Consider the following 21,570-nt stretch of genomic DNA (forward strand, 5'->3'; position numbering starts at 1 on the left):
TTTGTGTTGGTGTGTGCTGCCAAGACCAGGGCGTGGCCGTGCTGGCGTTCCATGCTGCTCTGCATGGCACAGATAAACCTCTTAACATCCCCTCCAGCAGCTCCAGGCCTGCTTCTCATGAAGGAGAAAAGGCAAATCGTGTCGTGGAAACTCTGAGCAGAGCAGGATGCTCCTAACATCCCATCCTGCTCCCTGCTTTTCCTGGCCATTGCTTTTTGGAGCAGGGTGGGGAGGGCACAGCAGTGAAATTATACTTGGCAAAGTTCCACTACTGGCTGTCCTCCGCTGCACTCCACAACAGCCAGGCATACCTAAATCAACTCCAGCTGGAGGCAAACAAGCTGTATTTTTAGCTCACTTCCTTGCACGAGGCTGGAAAACAGCTCCCAGCAGGCAACTCAACCTGCTGCTCCCAACTCTGGTTTGCAGAGCACCAGGAGCTGCATCCCAAGTGCTACCCAGCCTCTGCCAGCATCCCAGCATGTTCCCAAACAGTTATGCAGTGACATGGAACCAGATCCAGCCTCTCCTTTCTCACCCACCATCCCGTGCACAAGTGGTACCTCCTGGTTTCCTCAGCCACAGCAAGGCAGGCTCCGAGTGATGCCCACTGTGGTGTCCCTCACTGTGGATGTAAGGAGAGCCCTGTTCAGTCACAGCCACAGGCACTACTGCAGGAACTGACCCTGTGGGAAGCAACACGATTGCTTCCAACCTAGCCTTGCTTTCACCCCCGGAACACCCTGGTGTGGTGCACAGGCTCTGCCTGGGGAGAAGATGAAAAACCCTTCCCTGTGAGGATGGGCAGGCCCTGGCACAGGGTGCCCAGAGAAGCTGTGGCTGTCCCTGGATCCCTGGCAGTGTTCTAGGCCAAGTTGGAGGGTCCTTGAAGCAACCTGACATAGTGGAAGATGTCCCTGCCCATGGCAAGGGATTGGAATTGGATGAGCTTTAAGGTCCTTCCAACCCAAACCAGCCTAGGATTCTATGAAAAAGGACTCTAACCAAAGTGTAGGGGGATAACCCAGCAGCAGGCGAGGGTCTGGCTGCTGGAAGCCCCAGGCTGCTGCTAGCACCTGCAAATGGCAAATTGCGCAGGTGCCACACTGGTCCATGCCCACCCCCATCCCACTGAACATATCCGGTCCATCACCCCCACCCCACTGCACCATCTCTTCCCCATTGTCTGAAATAGGATGTGCAAGTGCCTGGAGGAAACCCAGAGCTCCTCCCTGCACCAGCTCAAGGGGCTTATAAAATAAATCCCTTGGATATTTTCATACGTTCATGCCGAAGCTGCTCTTGCTGGCCAAATGCAGCCTTGCGCACACATACACACATTTAAAATTATTTTGCTTTTCCCCAAGAGAGAGACAGTGGAGAAGTCGCTGGATCCAAACAAGCAGAGGAGCACGAGGGCTCCCAGCAGCTTCCTCTGCACAGCCCACAGAGGCTTTCTGAAGCCTCGGAGCTGCCGCAGCCATGGGAAAGCAGCGGGGAGGAAACTGCTCCTGGCCCTGAGCCTGCTGGCTGCTTGGGCTGCCCTGGATCCAGGGGGCTCCCTGTGCTGCAGGCCTGGCAGGATGAGGGGTCCCAATACACCCCCAGTGCTCCGGGCACCTCCCACGCCGGCCTCTCCCTGTGCCAGAGCTGCAGCCTGGCACCAAGAGCCCCAGACCCTGCTGTGGCAGCCCAGCTGGGGGCACAGCCCCTCCTGCCTCCCATCACTCACGGGTTCTCCCCGGTCAGCAAACACAAAGATGAAAAAAAAAAGAAAGGACAAGAACAGGATTTGTTTCATAGCCTAAGACTGAGAAAAGAATTTAAAAATCAGGATTGGCGTGAGAGGCTCCCCAACACCTTGCCAGAGCCAGATGTCCCACGGAGCAGCATCTCACACTCCCATATCCAACTTCAGGCTTCACATGCAGCTCCATTGCTGTCCAAGGGAAAACAATGCAGAAAGTTTAAACAGCCTTTGGTTTTGTTACTGAGGGACATTTGTACATTAATCTTGTTTTCCTTGCTGGGACAAGACCTGTGACATACCCAAGAGGAGCCTCAGGCTGGGACAGAAGCCGGAGCCCTCTCGGAGGTGTGGAGGAGGCACAGGAGCCTGCTCAAAGGCAGTACAGCAGCAGGGACAGGAGCCTGCCTGGAACTGCAGGAGCCCTGCTGGAGGAGCCCCCTCAGAGGAGGAAGGGGAGCCCTGCTCTAAGATGCTACACCTGGCAAAGCAGCCATGCTGCCATCAGAGCCTTTCATGCCTCTCACTTTGATGTTCTCTTTGATGTCCAGGACTGACACAGCTCATGGAATAGTTGATTAGATTAAAATGTGCTTTCTTTAGAGTCATTAACTCCCTAAAAATAAAAGTTATAAAATACTACCACTGTTTATAGACAGCCCCGTGTCCTTTGTGCCCAAGAGTCAGTGGCCCTGTCCATGCTGGCCTGTAATGACAATGTGCAGCAGCAGCAGGTTAACAGCATGTGACATCCAACCAAACATTTTTCTGTGTTGATCTGAGCTTTGCCCAAAACTGAGGGAAAAGGGGGAGGGGGTGGGAAATCAATGACTAACAGAAAAGATGGGGAAGGGCAGCAAACCCCAGGCGAAGCAGAGCTGAGGATGATGTAGGGCCAGTGCAGAGCCAGTGCCAGGTCCTCTGGGACACAGTGACCATTGCTTTTACTTCCAGCCCAGATGGTCTCCAAACACTGTGTGCCAGCCTGGAGCAGCAGGAGCGTGGTGAGGGTACATGGGTCACCCTTGGCAAGTTACACCAAGGGTTCCTGGATACAAGGGTTCCCCCACCTCTCCTCCCAGATAATTATTTTCACAATATCAAAACTCTTCATCACTGCCTCAAGCTCATGGGTTTGCCAGGAGACATGCAGAGGTTTGGCACCACGGGAAGAAGGAAGGAGAGTCATGGAAGGAGGGATGCTGCCCACATCACTCCATCCATACCTGGGAGGGAGACATCCTGGTGTACATCACCTGAGGCCACAAGCACCCAACCCAAAATTCATGCTTTCCCCTCAAGCAGCATCCAGGCCCCACTTTTACCCATGTTTTCCAAGTCCACATAAAATTCCCTCTGGTGTCCCCCAGCATCAACCCAGGGCAGAATTTGGCCAGCCTTCAGAGTCCCATACCAGGATATCCAGACGTGTTCAGACAAATGTTAATTCTGCAGGTTGGTATTTTCCGCACCAAATATGATTATTTATTTTCCCTTCCCTATTTTATCTCTCTCTTTTTTTTTAACTTCCCCTCCCCCTCAAAAAAGCTCCAGCCGAGATTGCTCAGCTCCTTCCAAGAATGAGGCTTTAGAAGAGCTATGCTGCTCCACCCGTGCATTAACGAAAAAAGTAATAAAATATGGCAACCCTTTCCTTAATTGGCACAGTGACAGCAGGATACAAAATCTGGGCAGCAGTTGTCTCCATCCTTTTTGTTGTCCTTGGGAAAATTAGTTCAAAACCGGATCAGTGTTGAGGGGAGGACAGAACAGCCCGTGCAGCAGCCACATCTCGTTCGTCTCATTCCTGAGGAGCCCGGTGCAGCCCCTACGGCAGCAGGGACCCATTCTGCAGCTCAACGGGAAGAGGTCGCCCTCCATTTCCCCAGCTCTGTCAATGACCCTGCGCTCCTGCCAGCTCAGCCTTCCCAACCAACTTGCCTGAATCTGTCCTTGGGATGGGCCTGGCCAGGAGAAACAGGGTCCTAGGAGGAACACAGCCCCAGCTGCATAATCAGCAACAGCTTCTGACCTAAGGAAGGCACCCCAGGGAGAGGGGAGGCCTCCAGGCTCCTCCAGCCAGTTCACAACCACCATTACTTATTCCTTCTGCGCTTTATTTCCATCAGCTGTGCATATTTAACATCAGACTTGAAGCTCAAAGCTGCAGCCAGCACAGAGCATCACTTGGCCACATCATCGCCTCTGCTCCTCCCTCCCAGAACACCTGAACACATCAAACAGAACTTGGCCTCTCCTCCCACCACTCCCACTGTAATAACTCCACAGATTTGTCTGAGGCTTTCTGAAAATCCCAATGATCTGTCTCCCAGCTGCCCTCCCCAATCACTTTACTGCCATACTAGAAAAAGAACACCACCTGCTGCAGTTAAACTGGATTCCCCCTGTAAAAGCCTGTGTTGCTGTCCCTAATCCATCAAATTGAAACAGCATTTCCATACCAGCTTTAATTATTTTCCAAGCCAATTTGCTTAGTGCTAAAGCAAGGTTGCTCCACATAATTTCCACCGCTCTCCCTGCATCTCTTAAATGAAGGACAGAGCCAGGAGGCTGGGTTCCCATGCAGCAGTTCACTTCAGTGAGAGACCCCTGTGTGCTGGCAGTTCAGTTGCTTCACTCTTAAACCCTCCAGAAGAGCCACCAGAGCCCAGCAGGCACTGGCCATTTGTGCTCTTTAACTCCTCCATTTGCACAGCACCTTATTCCCTCAGGGAATTTCACCTTCATCGCTGCCTTCACTGATGGGATGAGACCATTTTGCTCCATCACAAAATCTCTTTACTCCTGAATGTCTCCTGTCAGGCTCCAAGGTCGGGAAGGGCTGTCTTGGGTTTTCTGCTCGGGACAAGGATGCTCCAGCTAAAGCCTACAAGGTCTCCACCTCATTCACCTCCATGATGTCAGAGAGGCAAGCACCAAGAAAAGATCCTTTGTTTGATCTCTAGTGATATCCTGGTACAAGGAAAAATTTTGCCTCTTTTCTACAAATAGTGCCCAGGAAGGTGACAGCTCCTGGAGTGCTCCCACAGGACCTCAGCACAGCATGTGTCCACAAAGGGCTCCCAGGGGATGTGGCATTTGGAGCCCTTGAGCTGCAGGGTGGATCAGAAAGGGATTCCCTGCAGTTTGCTCCCTGGCTCCTGCAGCCATACAGCAGGAATCATGCCACATAGATTCCTCATCAGCTGGAGAGGTTTGAAGACACCCCAGGCAGCAATGGCACACACTGTTCTCCAGGACATTATGGGGCAATTCCCACTGACACCATGTGGGAACCTTCCCCTGCCATCTTCATCAGTGGCCTGCGGGTTGACAGGACACAAAAGGCTCAGGGCACCTCTCCAGTCCCTCCACTGCAGCAGGTCCCTGGAGCACAGCACAGCTGCTTCCAATTCCTGGGGAAGACAGCAGCTCCCCAAGGTCCCCAGCACTTGCCTCCCTAATCTGTGAAACCTGGGGCTGCAGCAGACAGTCTCAGGCTCTGGCAGGTCACAGACCACGGCAACCCTCTTTCCCACACGCTGCATATGTCTGTCCATCTGTCCGTCCGTCCGTCCACCCATCCCCCCTGCAATGAAACCCACAGTCCCTGCCTCTCTGCCAGCAGCTGCCCCCACAGCTCAGGGGCTGAAGCCAGGGGGTCACAGTGACTCTGAGGGCTGGGAAGGGGCCGTGGCACTGTCAGGGACAGCTGCAGGCACGAGGCTTTAGCAGGAGCAGACCCACCAGGCCATTGCAGAAGGGAGTGACCCCCTTCCAGCCTGGCCCTTGAGAAAAGCAGCTGGTGACCAGGTATGCCACCAAAGTGGCACATCCAGCATTCACACAGCCCTGGCAGCCCTGCCACCACCCCCCACCACCTCCCCCCGCAAACTGTCCCTCCCCTCCTTCCACAGAACTCCACTGTTCCAGGTCTCACCACCCCCTCCCCTCCCTTACCTCTCCTGCAGCTCTGTGCTCTCCTGCCACCCTGCTCTGCCAGCCTCTCCAGCTGATGCTGTACAGCAGGCGAGCAGACCCAGCAGCTCCTGCAAACAGCCCCGCTCCCAGCTGGCTCCTGCCAGAGCACACATGGCAGCAGCCTTTTGATCTGAGCCTTTCTCCAGGCGCACCCTGTGGCTCTGCATCCTTCCCCTCTTCCTCAGCCACCGCCTGCAATGCAGCTCCAGCCCGGCCTCGTCCCTACCACAGCTACCAGCCCCCAGACCAGCAAGGATGAGGGAGGGCATAGCTGCAGTGGCAGCTGCTGCTCTGGAATAACCTTTGGGCTCCAGAGCAAGTCATGGCTCTTATCCCCCAGATGGACGCTGCAGAGATCCTACAGCTTGGCACAGAGGTCTGCCTTGCTGAGGAGGAGGGCACTGCAAGGCACACCCCTTGGTCTCTCCAGAGGCTGCAGCAGCAGCAGCCAGCTCCTGTGCTCACAGCCCCAGTGCTGTACTAGGGGACCAGCATCCTTCAGGGTCTGCACCCTACGAGGCATGCCAGGGTTATCCCCACTCCAGTGTTTCCTAGAGGACACCAAGTGCAGGACACTGGCACAACTCACCCACAGAGGAGGGGAGTTCAAAGAGATGCAGAGACATGACCACAGTGAAGGCAAGGCTGAGCTCGTGGCAAAGCCCACCATAGGAAACAGCCAGGAAACATAGACCCAGACCTGGGAAGGTAGCAGTGCTGCTGTCACATGAGCGTGACCACAGTGAGGGGCCAGCGCACCCCAGCAAGGAGCTGGCCCCGCACCAGCGCTCCCCAGGGCCCCTCCTACTGTGCAAAAGTCAAAGCTCTGCTGCAGGCATGTTTTCTGGGCAGCAGAATAACAACAGACCCTCAACCAAAGAAGGGGGGCTCCCCCTGCACAGCACAGTCCCAACCCAGCAAAGGCACAGAGCCCAAGAGGGGCACCCCACCATGGTACCCCCAACCTGCTCTGGGCATTGCTCCTCTGCGCCACCTGACTCATGCCGGGAAGGGAGAAAACTGAATGGGGCCAAGGGAGCCAGAAGGGCTCCAGAGGGAATGGGAGCTGCTGTGTGAACCAAAGGCTCTGCCACGACCCTGCCGGCCCAGGGCTGCCGAGTGTGCTGATGGAGCTCCGAGGAGCACACGTAACCCCGGACCACGCCAGCTCCCAGCCCATGGGACACACGCTGCCGACGCCATCGGCTCAGCCCCATTTTGCTGCTCAGTGCAGCTGTAAAAGCAGCAGTTCCGACCCCCTGGCAGACCCCGGCCTCACTGCATGGAGGCTGTGCAGCCAGCCCGGAGCCTGGTCACTGTCCCGAGCCAGCGCCCTCTCCAACCTCCCCGTCCTAAAGCGACAGATCGGCTGCACTTCCCAGAGATACCACGGGGCCGGGAAATCCAAGGGCCATTGTGCTGCTCTGCGCAAGGTTAAATATATCTGCACAGCTCCTTGGGCTGCATTCCTGGGAGGCTGAAAGGATAAACAACACTTCCTGCAGGAACTGGAGACAATGGGGGGGATAATTAGTACTAATGCCCAGTGCAGAAACAAAGCAGGTAGCAGATATTTTGGACTTTTCCACCCTCCTCCTTCCCTCTGCACCGCCCCTCCCACCCTGCAATGCTCAGGAAGAGGCACTCAGACTGGCATAACGGGGCTCCCAGGCCACCTAAAAGAGATTAATTGTTTAGAAGGAGGAAAGCTGCCCCTTTCTAAAGGGCTTCACCATTCCAGGCTTCCAGGCACACGAGCACAAGTCTCGGAGACACGATTCTCCCAGAGCCAGCCCGGCTCATGCTGGGCCCATGCACGGAGAGTCCCAGCAGAGGAGGTCTGGAGATGGAGCTCGCAGCCATGCCCCGCTTCCAGCAGGGCACAGCCAGCAATGCCAGCGCTGCTCGGGTCAGCCTCGAGCAAAGCGCAGGGAGAGCTCCCATCGCTGCGGGAAGGGACCCACGGGCCCCCACGCCTCCCTCCGCAGCCAGCCGGAGATCTGCTCTTCACAGTTACCTCCTCTCCATCACAGCCAAGGCCCAACTAGGGCTTGTTTTCAAACTACAGCAATTTTTAATCCTTTTTCCTACCCCAGTCCCTTGGGAGTGCTCCACAGACCAGCCACATTTCCTCGTCCCCCTCCTGGTGCTGCGGATTGACAGAGCGACCCAGCGCTCCCTGGACACTTTTCCAGTGCATTACACAGGTCATTTAAAGCCTTTCAAGACAAAATGCTCCCACGCCCTGAGGTGACTCAAAGCCATTAGCATCTCTTTGGGGAGGCCTCTCCACTGCTGCACAGGAGCACTTTTGCCCATCATCTCAAAATAAAATACATTTATAAACAAAAAAGCACCAATTCCCCTTGGCTCGGCTTCCCCCTGCAATATCCCCTGTCAAGGGGCTGGATCTCTAGAGAGGAGGAGGAGGAGGCTCCAGCACACAGAACGGACAGGTATGGCAGAGCCATTGGCTGTCCCCATGTCCCATGGTCTGCTCTGAATGTCATCGACACCCACAGTGGTGTCATTCACACTTTATGAAGCACATCAAAGGATGCTCCACCAGCAATACCACTGCACCCTCTGGGACCAGCCCCAGGCTCACTCCCCGAGCCACCCAGGAGCGGCTTCCTGAGCCAAGGGCATCAGCACAGCCGTGCCACTGCAGGATGTGGATTCCATGGCTCATGCCAGCATGGGGACTAACTGCTGAAGGCAGGCACGGAGCTCACAGAGCCAGGGGAGAACGATGCAGCTCACCCCATCACCCATGGATCAGCCTGTGGCAATGGACCAGGGAACAGCCTTGAACCCAGCACAGGCTGCATCCCGGAGCACACTAAACAAATCCACCACCCCCACCCAGCTGGGTGGAGGACTTGGACCATGCTGGCTGCCTCCATCACCCCCGTTCCCAGCCAGCTTGCCTCCACCACACTGCATCTCTCCAAAGTTCTCTTCCCTGCTCTGAGGGGCAGCCAAGGTAATTTTGGCAGCATGCAGGAGCTCTGGATCTGCCTGCCATCCCTTTCAGCTCTGCTCAGCTGCAATTCAGGACATGAAGCAGCTAACTACAAAGGTAATTTGCTCCTGCCATCCCTGCTCCCTCCCTGTGGGCTGCCGGAGGGAGGCAGAGGCTTCTGGCTGGCGACAAGAGGCACGGCACAGACAATACCTGTTCTCACACACTGATAAGTTCTTTAATGATCTGAAAGGAGCCCAAAACGTTCCAAATTTCGCATCTGTCATGATCACAGACAATTCCAGAGCCTCCCTGGGGGTTTCACACACCAAGGGGCCTCCAAGAGCACCTGACACTCCGGATGCCCCATGGGAAATGGCTGCGGCTCCACAGACAGGCAAAGCACACACCTGCTGAGGAATGGCAAGTGGACACAAATTCCTGCAGTGCTGGAGGGAGCACAGCACTCTGCCGGGTCACTCCAGGACTGACCACAATGGTGGCCAGAGGCTTGGGAAAGTACTGACAGCAGCAAAAGAGTTTTAAAAAATTCCACCTTAAAAAAATAACAGTGTTATGTGTATAGATATATATTCAGTCTGGCAGGCCTGTGGTCTGCCTCATCCAGGTGCTGGAGCACTGAGCAGCACCACAGCCAGCAGTGCCAGCACCACAGTGTCACGTTGGGTCCCAGCATCAGCACGACAGTGAGGGAGGCAGCCTGAGCCAGTACAGCATCCAATGAACCCCAGCCTCCTTAGAGAAATGCTGAGCCAGGTCACCACGCAGTTCAAAACCAGAGCAGCTGCTCACAGCCCCATGCCCTGAGCTCAAAGGCCAGCGCTACTGCCCCAGCCCACCCCTGCTCTGGGTTATTGACCATCCTTGAGACCACCCTTCCCTGCCTTGCTGCATTCAGTCCTGTTATACAACCAGGTTTGTGGGGTTCTTCGAGGATCATCCACAAAATGCATTTAAGCTACTCTGTGTCTCTTTGAAAAAGGAAGCTAATTTATTCCTCAATATTGCTGCTGTGGTGTCAGAAGATGCTGCAGGCTCCACCTGTGACAGCTGTCACATTGTCGCCTCCCCTGTGGCCCCACAGAACCCCACTCCAGCCAGGCCTTTGCCTCCTGCCTGAATGCAATTTTCCCCCTTCAGTCAAACAATTCAAAATTGGGTTTGTGTAGTAGTCGATTTCCTGCATCTGCAAAACGAGAAATAGACTGAGCAATTAATTTCTCTCTGAGACACAAATCTCAGTTATAAACACCATAATGACATTCTGCAGAGGCAAGGAGCCCTTTCATTTGGAATCCCACGGAAAGTGTGTGAAGCTGGGGGATCCCTGACACAGCTGGCACACAGACCAGCTGTGTGTGTTCCTGCATGGATGCAGCACGAGTCCCTTGGATCTGCCCTCAGAGTCTCAGTGATGCAGCAAGTTTCCACTTATTTCTCACATTGGCTTTTCACAAGCCTGTGGGTGTCGGTTTTCCTTCTCTAGCAGTCACCAGATAGTGAGATCTATAAAATACAGTTTTGAGACCTGAGAGCTTGTAGCATCCAACTGCAACATCTGTAAAAAAATCCCAGAAAAATCAAAAACTCCAACTCCTCCAAACAAACAAAAACCCCCACAACTCTCCCCTCCTCTCCCTCTCCTCCCTCTCCCCCATTCCCCTTCACTCTACTGAGAGTAAAAAACTCAAAAGTTGTTTAACCCACACAGTGGCAGTAGCATCCCCGTTCATTCACAGGCTGCTCTGGCTGAGATTCCATTCCAGCCAGATCTCACCCGCACCCTTTTCCTGTCCGAGGGCGGAAATCCCACGGGAAATGCCCAAAAAGAAGGAAACCAGATGCCACCACCCAGCTGGGAAGACCTGGCAGCAGTGTTGGGCTCCTGCAGCAGCAGCCCCTCACTGGGACCTCCCAGGCAGCCTCCCCTTCAATAATAAACAGTTTCCATCAGAATCACCACAAGTCTTTTCCATTTTAAGAGACTCCTCGGATTCAGCACAGTCCAAAATGCTCCTGGACCATGGCAAGGCAGCCTTGGCTGAGGTGGGAGCAGACACAGAACACACCAGGCTTTCCCAAACACCTGGGAAATGGGGGACCTGATGGCACCTGCAGTGGGGCAGTGTCCCCTCCCCAGTCCTGGGCCCTGGGAGCAGTCACTGGTGCAGCACCAGGGGGCATCTGGGACAGCCCACATCCCCTGTGAGCAAACACGCATAGGAGAAAGGGACATCATTTAGGGGGAGGGAAAGGGGGACAGGGACATGATATTTAGGCTGGACATCAGGAAATGTTTTTTCACCCAGCAGGTGACTGGAAACTGGGACAGCGCCCCCGGGAGGTGGTGATGACCCCAAGGCTGCCAGAGCTCATAAAGCACTTGGACAGCACTTTCAGGCAGATGATGAGATTCTTGGGGTGTCTGTGCAGGGCCAGGAATTGGACTTACTGATCCTGATGGGTCCCTTCCAACTTAGCCTATTCTATGATTCCATGACAGGGATGACAGCAGCACTGAAACACAGGGAACTCCCCCTGCAGAGAAACACCTCCTGGCCTCCTGGCACCCAGGGCACTTCAGGTTTGTTTGCTGGGGGAGGAAGCCAAGCCCACAGTGACAGGGGGATCAGTGAGCTGCATGGAGGCTGACTGCTACGACAGAGCTGAGACTGCAAGAAAAGAAGATGAAAAGTGGTCCAGCCTGACCCCCCCATCAGCATCCCAGATTTTTGTCACTGGAGCAGGCCTGGGAGCCAGCAACCCACTCCTGTCCTTGCTGTGTTAAAAGGCATTCCTGGGAGCTGCCTTCCCCACAGCAGCGAGTTGGTAGCCCCAGAAAACAAGGGCAAGGGTGTCCCCATCCTGGTCACAGGACCCACCTGGCCCCAGGGCAGGGGGCCAGAGCAAGGCAGAGTGATGGACTGCCAGCAAGCACAACTGGCTGTTTCCTGAGAAAGTGCAGTGCATCCAGAGGCACAAAAAGGGCCATTCTGCCGCTGGTCATGCTCCTGGGCCAGGGGCTGGGACAAAGACAGGAAAGGGCAGAAGATGAAGCCCCCTGCCCAATGAAGCCAGCATTGGCAGGGCCCCACCACTGGCACCCCAAAAGCCAGGGCTGCAGCATGCCTAGCTCTGTCCCGCATTCTCCGAAGGATGACACAGCCACAAGCTCCGGGCTCAGCACCGTCCCCCTCCCTGCACCCAAGGATGAGAGGCACGTCCAGGGCTGCTGGCACGAAGGTCCAACCCAGTGTTTCCAGCACTGTGTAGGAACACTCGCAGGCGCCCAGGATCCCAGGGGTGAGACGTTCCCTGCACGCCACTGGAGCCCCCCGCCCTCGCACAGCACAAGGCGCCTTTCAGAGCCACACAGACACACCATTCTCCTGCTGGTGACCTCCTTGCCCTGACATTTCTGGGACCCAGGCTCCACAGTAGCCAGTGATAGCGTTGGAAGCAGCAGCCCGAGACTGGTCATCAGCATCCCCATGAGGGTGCTCGCTGGTCAGAGGGGCTGCCAGGGCTGCCTCATTAGGCTGCAACACACACTCGCTTTCCAGGCAAAGAACACTAAAAACAAGGGAAAGCAGCAACACAGGCTCCAGCCTCCCCAAGGCTTTGTACCCTCCAGAAGGGAGCTCAGGGGAGCAGCCACAGACCCTCTCACCCCAATGTGGGGAGCACCAGCCTCAGAGGGGTTCCGAGCAGGCTAAGGCGGGATTGTAATTGGCAGCGGCAACTCCTTACAGAGGAACAAAATAATCACACTGCTCCTCAGCTTCCTTTAATGAACCAGCTGTGCAGCCTGCAGAGACAGTTCTGGTTCCAGCATCTCTGATGGGACAGCCTTGGTCTCTCCAGTGACCAGCCTTTGGGATGCACCAACCCCCTAAAGCCAGGGGATGACCCAAGAGCTAAAAGGCTTAAGGCGCCCCTCCCCAGTACAGAAGCCCCAAGTGACAGTTCAGAAACCCACAGAGAGCCCAGGGGAGTTGCAGCGTGGGTTTGGAAACACCTATCCATCCATGGAGGGGATGGAGCAGGAGACAACATAATCCTGGCTTTAAAACTAAGTCGTTTATCAATCTCACATGGTCCCAGGGCCAATCCCACTCTGCTCACAAACTGGCACACACACTGACACACACCCCTGAGCCGTGCCTGTACCTCGGAGGCCAGCACAGCTCACCCGGTGCATGCTTTGCAAGGCAGGGATTTATCACCCACTGCAGCTCCATCTCTTTTGCAAAGCAGCACTTCCAAACCAGGCAGGATGTGGGCTGTGCACAGGCACGGCCTCCCAGCCGCCATGGAAGGCTGCACAGGGCACAGACCCAGCTCAGATCACAGCAGCCAGCGCATCCAGGGCTCTGTAGCCACCTGCCTGAACCGAGACAGCTGCTGCTGTCGTTGGCATCAATTCATCCTTCCTCCTTGCATTGCTATTGCACTTACTGTCTTTTCCCAGGAGCATCCTCAGGGAACATCCCCTCAGTGCGAGAGTATTCCAGCACTGCTGCCTGGGCCAGCCTCCCTCCTTCCCTCCCTCGGTACTGTGGGCGGTTTTACTACCCCTTGGTCAGGGGCATCAGCCAAGCCTCGAGTCTACTCTTCGACGGTGAAATGCAGCACAGACAACCTCAGCACAGAGCCCATGCCACCCGGGGGAGTGGTGGCAGCTGTGCACAGCCCCTCCAGCACAGACCGAGGGTCACTGCCCGCTGCAGCCGGGGTACAGGAGGGAAGGGCACTGCAGAAGGGTCTGGGAGCAGCTCGAGCCCACACTCAACGCCCCCCCGGCAGGCCGACAGGTCGGTGCCACCTCTCAGGTTTGCCAGACACTGCCCGATGATGCCCCCCTGCCACCTGGGAGCCAACAGTGCCCTGTGCTCCGCCAGGCACCGCTGCCAGCTCCCACCCGGCTGCGGCAGCTCCTCCGGCAGAGCCGGTCTCCTTGAAGCCGCCTTCCGACAACAAAAGCCGAGCCGAAACCTCCGGGCTGGCTGGGGAGACCTGGGCGGCAGCCAGGAAGGGCAGGAGCCATTAACGCCGGCGTGTCCGGACTTGAGGGAATGACGGAGCAAGCAGAGCCATCTGCCCTCGCCGGAAACTCCGCAGACCGCTGGGCAGAACGGCCCTTCACCGCACTCCAGCCCTCGCCAGCTGTGCACACAGGGGCAAGAAACCTGCGGTTGGGATGTTTTTGAGGCAAAACAGGAAAATAAAGCGCGAGAACGAGGTGACACTTGGGCACGTTTTCCAGCAGCTGCACAGGTCCTCGGCGCAAGCAAACACACTCCGCTGCCAGCTCAGCAGTGACACCCCAAAGTGCGGGCAGCACCCCGGAAACGTCTCCCGACCCCCGGTGCCCGGGGGGACATTGCTGGCAGACCTCCCACACGTGGCCGTGTCTCTCCTCTGCGGCTTCCGAAGCACCGGTCACGGAGCCCGCTACCGATTAACTTCCGTGGCCCTGGAGTTCGTCAGATTCCAGCCCCGCTGGGGGAAGGGGTGGGGGGGCCCAGCAGGATCAGGGCAGCACCGGCCCCGCACCGGCTCTGCGGTGGCGACGACAACCCGGCACCACAAACCGCTGGGAGCTGGCACGGAGCTGGGCAGCGAGAGGGGATACGACAGTCTCCGCCGTGAAACCCGGGGTGAGGGGGAACGGCGGGGGCATGACGAGGTGCGCGCGGGATCCCTCAAGCCGCGGGCGGGGGGCCGGGAGCCGGCCAGTTCGTATCCGCTCCGCCGATAACGCACCGCCGCTCCCCAGCACGACGGCCCTCGGCGAACCGGGGGAACGGGAAGGCCGCGGGAAGCCCCGAGCGGGGACAGGCCACCCGAGTCTCTCCGCTAAACGGCGGAAGGTGACGGAGCCGGCTGGCAGACGCACTCGGCAACGGGGAGAGGCGATCGGGAGCGGGGGGAGCCGGCAACGGCTCCCGGGAAGGGCGGCAGTCCCCCGCCCCGGCACTTGCTGCAAACCCGCGGGAAGGGCCGCGCCGGGGCCCCGACGGCCAGGTTCGGTGCTTCCTCCCGCCCCGGTACCTACCAGTAGGTCGCGGCATCCCCTCCCCGACTCGGTGCCGCCTCCCGCCCCGATGCCGGTATCTACCGGCGGCCCGCAGGAGCCCCCCCGGCCCGCCCCGGTGTTCCCGCCCGCCCCGGTGCCGCCGGTACCTACCGGCGGCCCGCGGGAGCCTCCCTGCCGCTGCCCGGGCATCTTGGAGGCGCGGGGACACGGCGGCGGCGGCGGCGGCGCGCGCGGGGCGGGCTGGGCGGGGCCAGAGAGAGCGCGCGGCCCCGCCCCTCCCCTCGGCCCCGCCCCCCCCGCAGGTGAGGCCGCGGCAGCGGCGCCGGGAGCGCGCCCGGGCCTGGGCGGCACCGCGGGGCGTGGGGACACTGCGTGCCACTCTGGGGACACTGCGTGCCGCTCTGGGTACTCCTCTGGGGACACTGGGTACTCCTCTGGGGACACTGCGTGCCGCTCTGGGTACCCCTCTGGGGACACTGGGTACTCCTCTGGGGACACTGCGTGCCGCTCTGGGTACCCCTCTGGGGACACTGGGTACTCCTCTGGGGACACTGCGTGCCACTCTGGGGACACTGCATACCCTTCTGGGGACATAGCATGCCACTCTGGGGTCGAGGCAGTGCATGCTCTGTGGACGCAACGTGCTCCGTGGGATTGGGGGCGCTGTGTGCTCCCTTGGGGCAGGGGACAGAGCGTGTTCCCGTGGGGTGGGGTGTTCCTGTGGGTTTAGAGGCAGTGTGGGTCCTTATGGGGTGGGGGGCAGCGTGTGTTCCCATGGGATGGGGGACACCGCATGCTTCTGTGGGGTGAGAGGCAGTGTGTGTCCCTGTGAGATGAGGGGAGCTGTGTGTTCCCATGCCATGGATGGCACTGTATGTCCGTGTGTTTATGGTGAGACTTGGTACCTTGACAGTGGGTCTTTCAACATATTTATTTTTTTCAAAGTGAAAAATGAATTAAATGGGGTTTTCACCACCTGGTTCAGCATCACAAAGGGACGTCCCACACAGTGTTCTCCATACAGCAAACCAGCTCTGGGTGAGGTTGGATTGTTACATGCGAAGTGCACATATATATGTATCCACAGCAATAACATCAAAGGGAAACATGGGAGGGGAAACCCAGAACTGTAATTTATTCCTTCGTAATATGGGGACATGTGGCACAGGTCATTTATATTTGAAGGCTGCCCAGAGTGTAAAATGAGCCGTCTTTTAAAAATAAACTTGAGGAAAAATACATCCAGGCTCCTGGTGCATCTGAAGGTGAGGCCGGGCAAGCTGCCGGCAGGTGCTGGAGGAGGCGCTGGGAGTGAGCCTGGAGCAGCAGGCGCCATCATCACTGCACACACACACACACAGGCACCGTGTTGGTGCGGGTGGACGCTGAGCACATGGCAGCTGTCCTGCTGTGGCTCTCCAGTGAGACGGGACACATACAAGGCCGCTGAGCAGCCAAGGCTGCCTCCACCACCATGACTGGCCTGGTTCTTACCTGGTTCACTGTGCAGAGAGATCACAAATGCTTGCTTCCAGCAGGGTCTGACAACAGGGGAGTTAATATGCACCATGTTGTTTGCATTAAGCCCCATCTCTGATTTTCTAGCAGTGAAAGCACAGCCCAGGCAGCTGTGGCCAAATCACAGAATCTAGAGCTGTCCTGGGACTGGCCTTTGTCTATGTACCTGTGCAGAGCAATGTGAGGTGAGTGAACAGCCTGACCAGAGCCCCATCCTCTGACCCTTGGACAGGCAGGAGATTGAAGACACTTTTCCAAATTCAGAGCCACCCGTAGCTCACAGCAGGTAGCCAGGGGTGGGTTCAGGCTCTGAGCAGAGCTGGAGCCCGTGGCTGGGCAACAGCAGAGATATGCAGCCCCCAGACATGGCATATTAGGCTGCAGGGAACTGAGACCAGTGACAATGAGCAGATGGCTGGAGGTCACAACAAAGTCCCACCACCAAGGGACTCTGGGTGACAACCTGGCTGCCCAGCACTCGTTGGAGTGCAGATACCAGTGGCAGCTCAGCCCTGATCTCTTGAGAGCCTCAGCCTTCTTCCCACAGCAGCCAGGGACACAAAGCCACAAAGCCCAGATGGTGGCACTGCGCAGTGGTGGCCAGCTCCATGGTGTGCCCATGTCCCTCTAGCTCCCAGCTCCAGTGCCAGTCTCACTGCAAAATGAGCAGGGCCAGGGAGCAGCTGCAGGGGTGTCACAGCAGAGATCAGTCTCAGTGTCTCCTCTGCACACTGGGAACCAGCTCGTGGGGCTGGAGCAGCTGCTGGGCTGCCCCAGTGGAGATCAGCCCCTGTGGTTCCTCTGCTCTGCAGGATCTGGCTGTTGCTGGCGCTCCCAAGCCGAGGGCTGTGCTGGATGTGCACAGCTGCGGCTCCAGCTGCCGAACAGACCCAATGCCAAGGCCCAGAGTGGCCTGGGACCCACCAGATCATAGCTCAGAGACACAGTATGTTTAAGTCCCTCAGACAGGAATTTTCCGTGTGGATCACTGCAGATGCCAGCCTCCCTGGAGGCCTGATGGACACTGGATTAGCTGGGATCCTTCACTAATCGGCAGAGGTGGCAGAGGTGACCTTGGGCAAATATTTACAATTACTGTGGTGTCGTGTCTGTGCATGTACTCAAAACACAGAAGGGGTAGGGTTCAAATGGCACTTTAATGAGCTGCAGGGCAGCAGGAGGGTAGAGCTCCTCACACTGATGTGCTGAGTAGTCCAGGGTGGGGGGATCATCTGCCCACAAAGGAGTGTCGTTGTCAGAGTGGCAAGTGCTCAGCAGCCCTTCTAGGACCTGTGCATTTTGAATAGGGACCACCTCAGTTTCTGCATCACACGGCTGTGAGTGTGTTGCTTGGAGTCAGGGAATTGTGATTTTCCCGCCCAAGGCTGGTCTGCACTCACATCCTCATTGCAGAGACAGGAATGGAAACACTTGAGTTGTGCCATGCGCCTGGGATGCCGACTGAATAAATAACACGAGGTTATAAAGCAGGATCCCCCCTTGAAAATTTGTTCTTCCAGTGGAAAGCACAGAAGAAAAAAATCCTTTTATGTTCTGCATCCGTCCTCCCACTCCCTCTGAAGAGCAGGCAGGCAGTGTGGAAATGAGCAGGGCTGGATGGATGAATTCCCCCAGAAGAACTTCTTCTCAATTCTTTTCTACATTTTGATGATTTCATTTCTCCAGTTCTCATGAGCACCTCCTTTATCCCCAGTTTTCCCCAAAGGCATTCTGCTCTCACTCCCTCCTGCTGCGAAGGGAGCGGCAGAGCAGGGATAGGAGTGGATGCTGTGCACCACCTCACGTTGAGGCCTGGAATTTCAGAGCCTGCTACCAGCTCCACCTCTCTCCCGTGGCGAGGGAGGTGGAGTACTCATCTGCCCCGGAATTTACTCTGCTGGATAACAGCGATGCCTCATCCTCACACAAGGGCTCAGTGGCAGTGTTAAGACCTTTGTTAAGGCCCCGTGATCTGACAGACCTGCCAAAGCCGCAGCAGCCAGATGAGCCGTTTCACAGGCTCTGAGGGGTGATTTCTGAAGAGGAAAGTCTGTTTTCTCAAGTCCATCCCTTTTCTGCATTCAAACCAACCCTGGATGCTCCCCAATGCAGTCCAGCTCTTTCAGAAGGGTCACAGGATTTTTGTGTCACCCTGTTTGTGAGCAATCCCCTGCTCTGCCTCCCTCCCCCAGGACCCTCAAGAGGCAAAGGAGGCAGGCTTTGATAGGTGAGAACTATCCAGCCAGGTTTCCAGCCATCTTCTGCACATCTCTGTACTGCCAATGCCATTTGCACTCTCCCATGCTGGAGCTCAGCAGCAGATTTGCTCACAAAGACCTGTTGTGCCAAGGAAAAGGCTCCCGAGTCCCTCAGGTCAGGCATGCAGAGGGATGACACCCTGCCTCTACTTTTCCCTCGCGTCCTTGGGCTTTGGGTCCCCACTGTCACACATTCATGTGGGAAAAACCTGCATGATGCTTGCGGAGCTCAGGGGTCAGTGTCACACACCTGTAATTCTGCATTCTGCACAACATCCCATGCACAAAGCCAGCTGTGCTGACCTGAGCTGCGCCTGTACCAGCCCATGGATGGAAAGGGCCCAGGCCTGTCCAGCCTTGCACCTGGGGGTTGCAGTGGGCAGAGGTGGCCGAGTGCCCCAACCTTCCCAGAGAAGTGGTTTTAAAAGACATCCTGGGCACACAGGCACATCTTGCTCTCACAGCCATGAGCGATGCAGAAGGAAGGGATGGAGCCTTCCTCTGGTGTTCCACAGAGGATCTGCATAGAGCTTTTACTGCAGAGGGGTCCAGGCCCCAAGAACTCGCTCAGGCAGACAGAGCAGGGGTTTATATAGGGATAGCGAGGGGTGGAGCAGAACATCAGAACGAAGGAGATGAGGGCATAGGAGCAGAACTAAGGGGAAAGGCCAATGGGATACATGGAATCAACATACAGCAACAATGCATTCTGGAGGAAGCTTCTTTTCTTTGCCATGACCAAGAGGTTGTTGCTTAAGGGTTGTCCCTCCAGGGGAGCAGGGTAAGCTTTTTCCCAGCCGGTTTACTGGCCTCCATACCCAAGGACACGATTTTGACCCCTAAACAATCAATTGAGTAGGAAATAAAACAAGAAGGAAGTACAGAAATTACTCCCAAGGTCACGCACTGCAGAGCGCAGCACTGCACTCAGTGGGACGTGCACTGCAAGGAGCAGGGCAGCGCTGCTGGAGTGTTCCCCATGAACTTGATTTCAGCTGCTGGACCTGCTCAATGGAGCATCCAAGGGGAATACTGGCTCTCAAAGCCCAGAGATTTCTAATGTGTTTTTATGAGAATTTCTCCTTCCTCTGACATATTTCCAAAGCTGCATTTGAGAATGTCCATTTGTACACGCATATCCCTGTGATAGCACAAAGGGAAAGGGAGGTTACACCACACCTGCATTCACCAGGTCCTAGCCAAGGATAGCTCAGGCTGCTGTCACGAGGCTCCCACAGTGACCACACCGGCTTGGGGAATGTTTCAGGTAACCCCTGTGCTGTGCAAAAGAGAAGCCAGCTCTTAGCAGCCGAACCAGCCTTCCTCAACCCCAGCCAGCTCCTGGCATCACCAGGGCTGCCCTGACTCACCATGCTGCAAGGAGCATTCCCCCTTCCCAGCTCATGGCTCACACACACTCAAGGCTGCGCTTCCATGTTTACATGAACCTCCTGCTTTCTTTGAGCCTCACACAGGTAACAGGTATTCCACTACTATAGTTTTTTCACCCCAGCATTAGGCTATCTTAGCAATTAAACAAAGCAAATATGCACTTAGTAAGACCGAGGTCAGGCTTATAACCAGAAAAAAGCAACATGCTCAATTCGGAGCACTCAAAATTTCCTCAACAGTCATCATCTGCACTCAAAGGATATCAAAGACTTTCCAAAAAGGAAAGGTATGCTCTCCCAGCTTATATATTCCTCTACCCCCTTGCCTGCAGCACCCAGCAAATGATTCCTCCTCCCTGTTCACACCTCATCAGCTGGAACTAGAGAGAAAAAAATGAATGCTGAGCTTGAGGGAATTTAAGGAGAGACAAATGACAGCAGATCCTCCCTTGGGGTTCACAATAGCACCTCTGGGTAGGAGCACGTGCTGGGCAGGGAACTAGAAAGACAAGGACTGAGGTTTGCCAGAGCAGGATCCTGTTTTGGCTGAGCAGGTGCTCATCCCTATGTGTGGGGCCCATGAGGCTGCCCTGAGCCCGCTGCCCACCCTCAGTGAATAACTCATGTTCCTAAACAGCACTTTCTTTGTTACTGAGGCAGAGGAGGGAGCAAAAGGCACATTGAGGGCATTTACTGAATCAGGTTGTGAAACAGAGGCTGCGGGGCCTCAGACATCAGCACGGGCTGGCTGCCCACAGTCTCTGCGCAGAGGCGGCACAGGCAGAGCGCCTGCCAAGGCACAGGTGTGGGGATGGCGAGACTGCAGCGGGTGAAGCCCAGATGTTTATCTGGGCAACAGGAGCAGGCAGGCCTCCTGGGAGGCAGCTAACCTTAGGAACAGCTGAAACACAGGGAGAGAGCTGGACGCAGCCCTGGGTAGGGAGTTGGCTCCTCTCCAGCCAGGAGAGAGGCCAAGAGATTTTAGGCAGCCTGGAGAGTTGGAGCTTGCCTCGCTGTGTCCAACTGTGGCAAGCCAGTCAGATGACACTGGGGCAGGCCATGCAGAACAGAACAAAATGCAAATCAGAGCGAGAGAAGCTCATCTCAAGGATAATGTGATGTGCTGCTGTTCAGTGAGAGGAGCTGGGGGAGCAACTGATGCTGCAAGCTCAGTGAGGCTGCGTGAGGTGACAAGGACATTGATGTGTGTGGCTGAGTTTGGTGGGAGAAGACCCTACCCATGAATATGGTTGCCCCCTTATGACAGTTGTCAGCCCTCAGGTCCACATGCGAGGTTCAAGTGAAGCCTCCCTGAGCTCCAGCCCCTTCTTCTCTGCACTCCTCCCCCAGCCAGCTGTGACTCCCCAGTGTCAGGAGAGGAATTCCCTGTGGAAGAGGCACCTGGCCCAGCAGGTCCAACAGGGTGCAGCTGCCTGCTGCTCTGCTCCTCCCTCGGCAGGCATGGGTCTCGGGAGCAGGGTAGTGTGTGCTGGCTCCAAATTAAAGTGATGTTCAGGCTTGATGGGAAATTGAAGTCTGGAGGAGGAAGAAGAGGAGGTGGAGGATGGAACCACGCACAGGTGTATACATACACTGACTGTCTTTCTTCCTTCATCGATGCTGCGGCTGGTGAAGGGAAGGGACATCCC

At 56.3% G+C, this 21,570-nt stretch overlaps 1 protein-coding gene across 2 annotated transcripts in view; it reads right to left on the reverse strand.

Annotated features, from left to right (window-relative positions):
- Nucleotides 1-14,995, reverse strand: part of MID2 (midline 2) — a 62,947-nt gene extending 47,952 nt beyond the window's left edge. The window contains exon 1 of one of the 2 annotated variants that reach the window (XM_030967847.1): nt 14,905-14,995. The gene's annotated coding sequence lies outside the window, so the exon portion shown is untranslated. Of the gene's footprint in view, nt 1-14,772; nt 14,829-14,904 lie in introns of those variants that run through there. The other variant, XM_030967848.1, reaches the window with a different exon arrangement.
- Between the last annotated feature and the right edge of the window lie 6,575 nt (nt 14,996-21,570).

This window comes from Camarhynchus parvulus, chromosome 4A, assembly GCF_901933205.1.
Source record: "Camarhynchus parvulus chromosome 4A, STF_HiC, whole genome shotgun sequence".
Classification (NCBI taxonomy): Eukaryota; Metazoa; Chordata; class Aves; order Passeriformes; family Thraupidae; genus Camarhynchus; species Camarhynchus parvulus.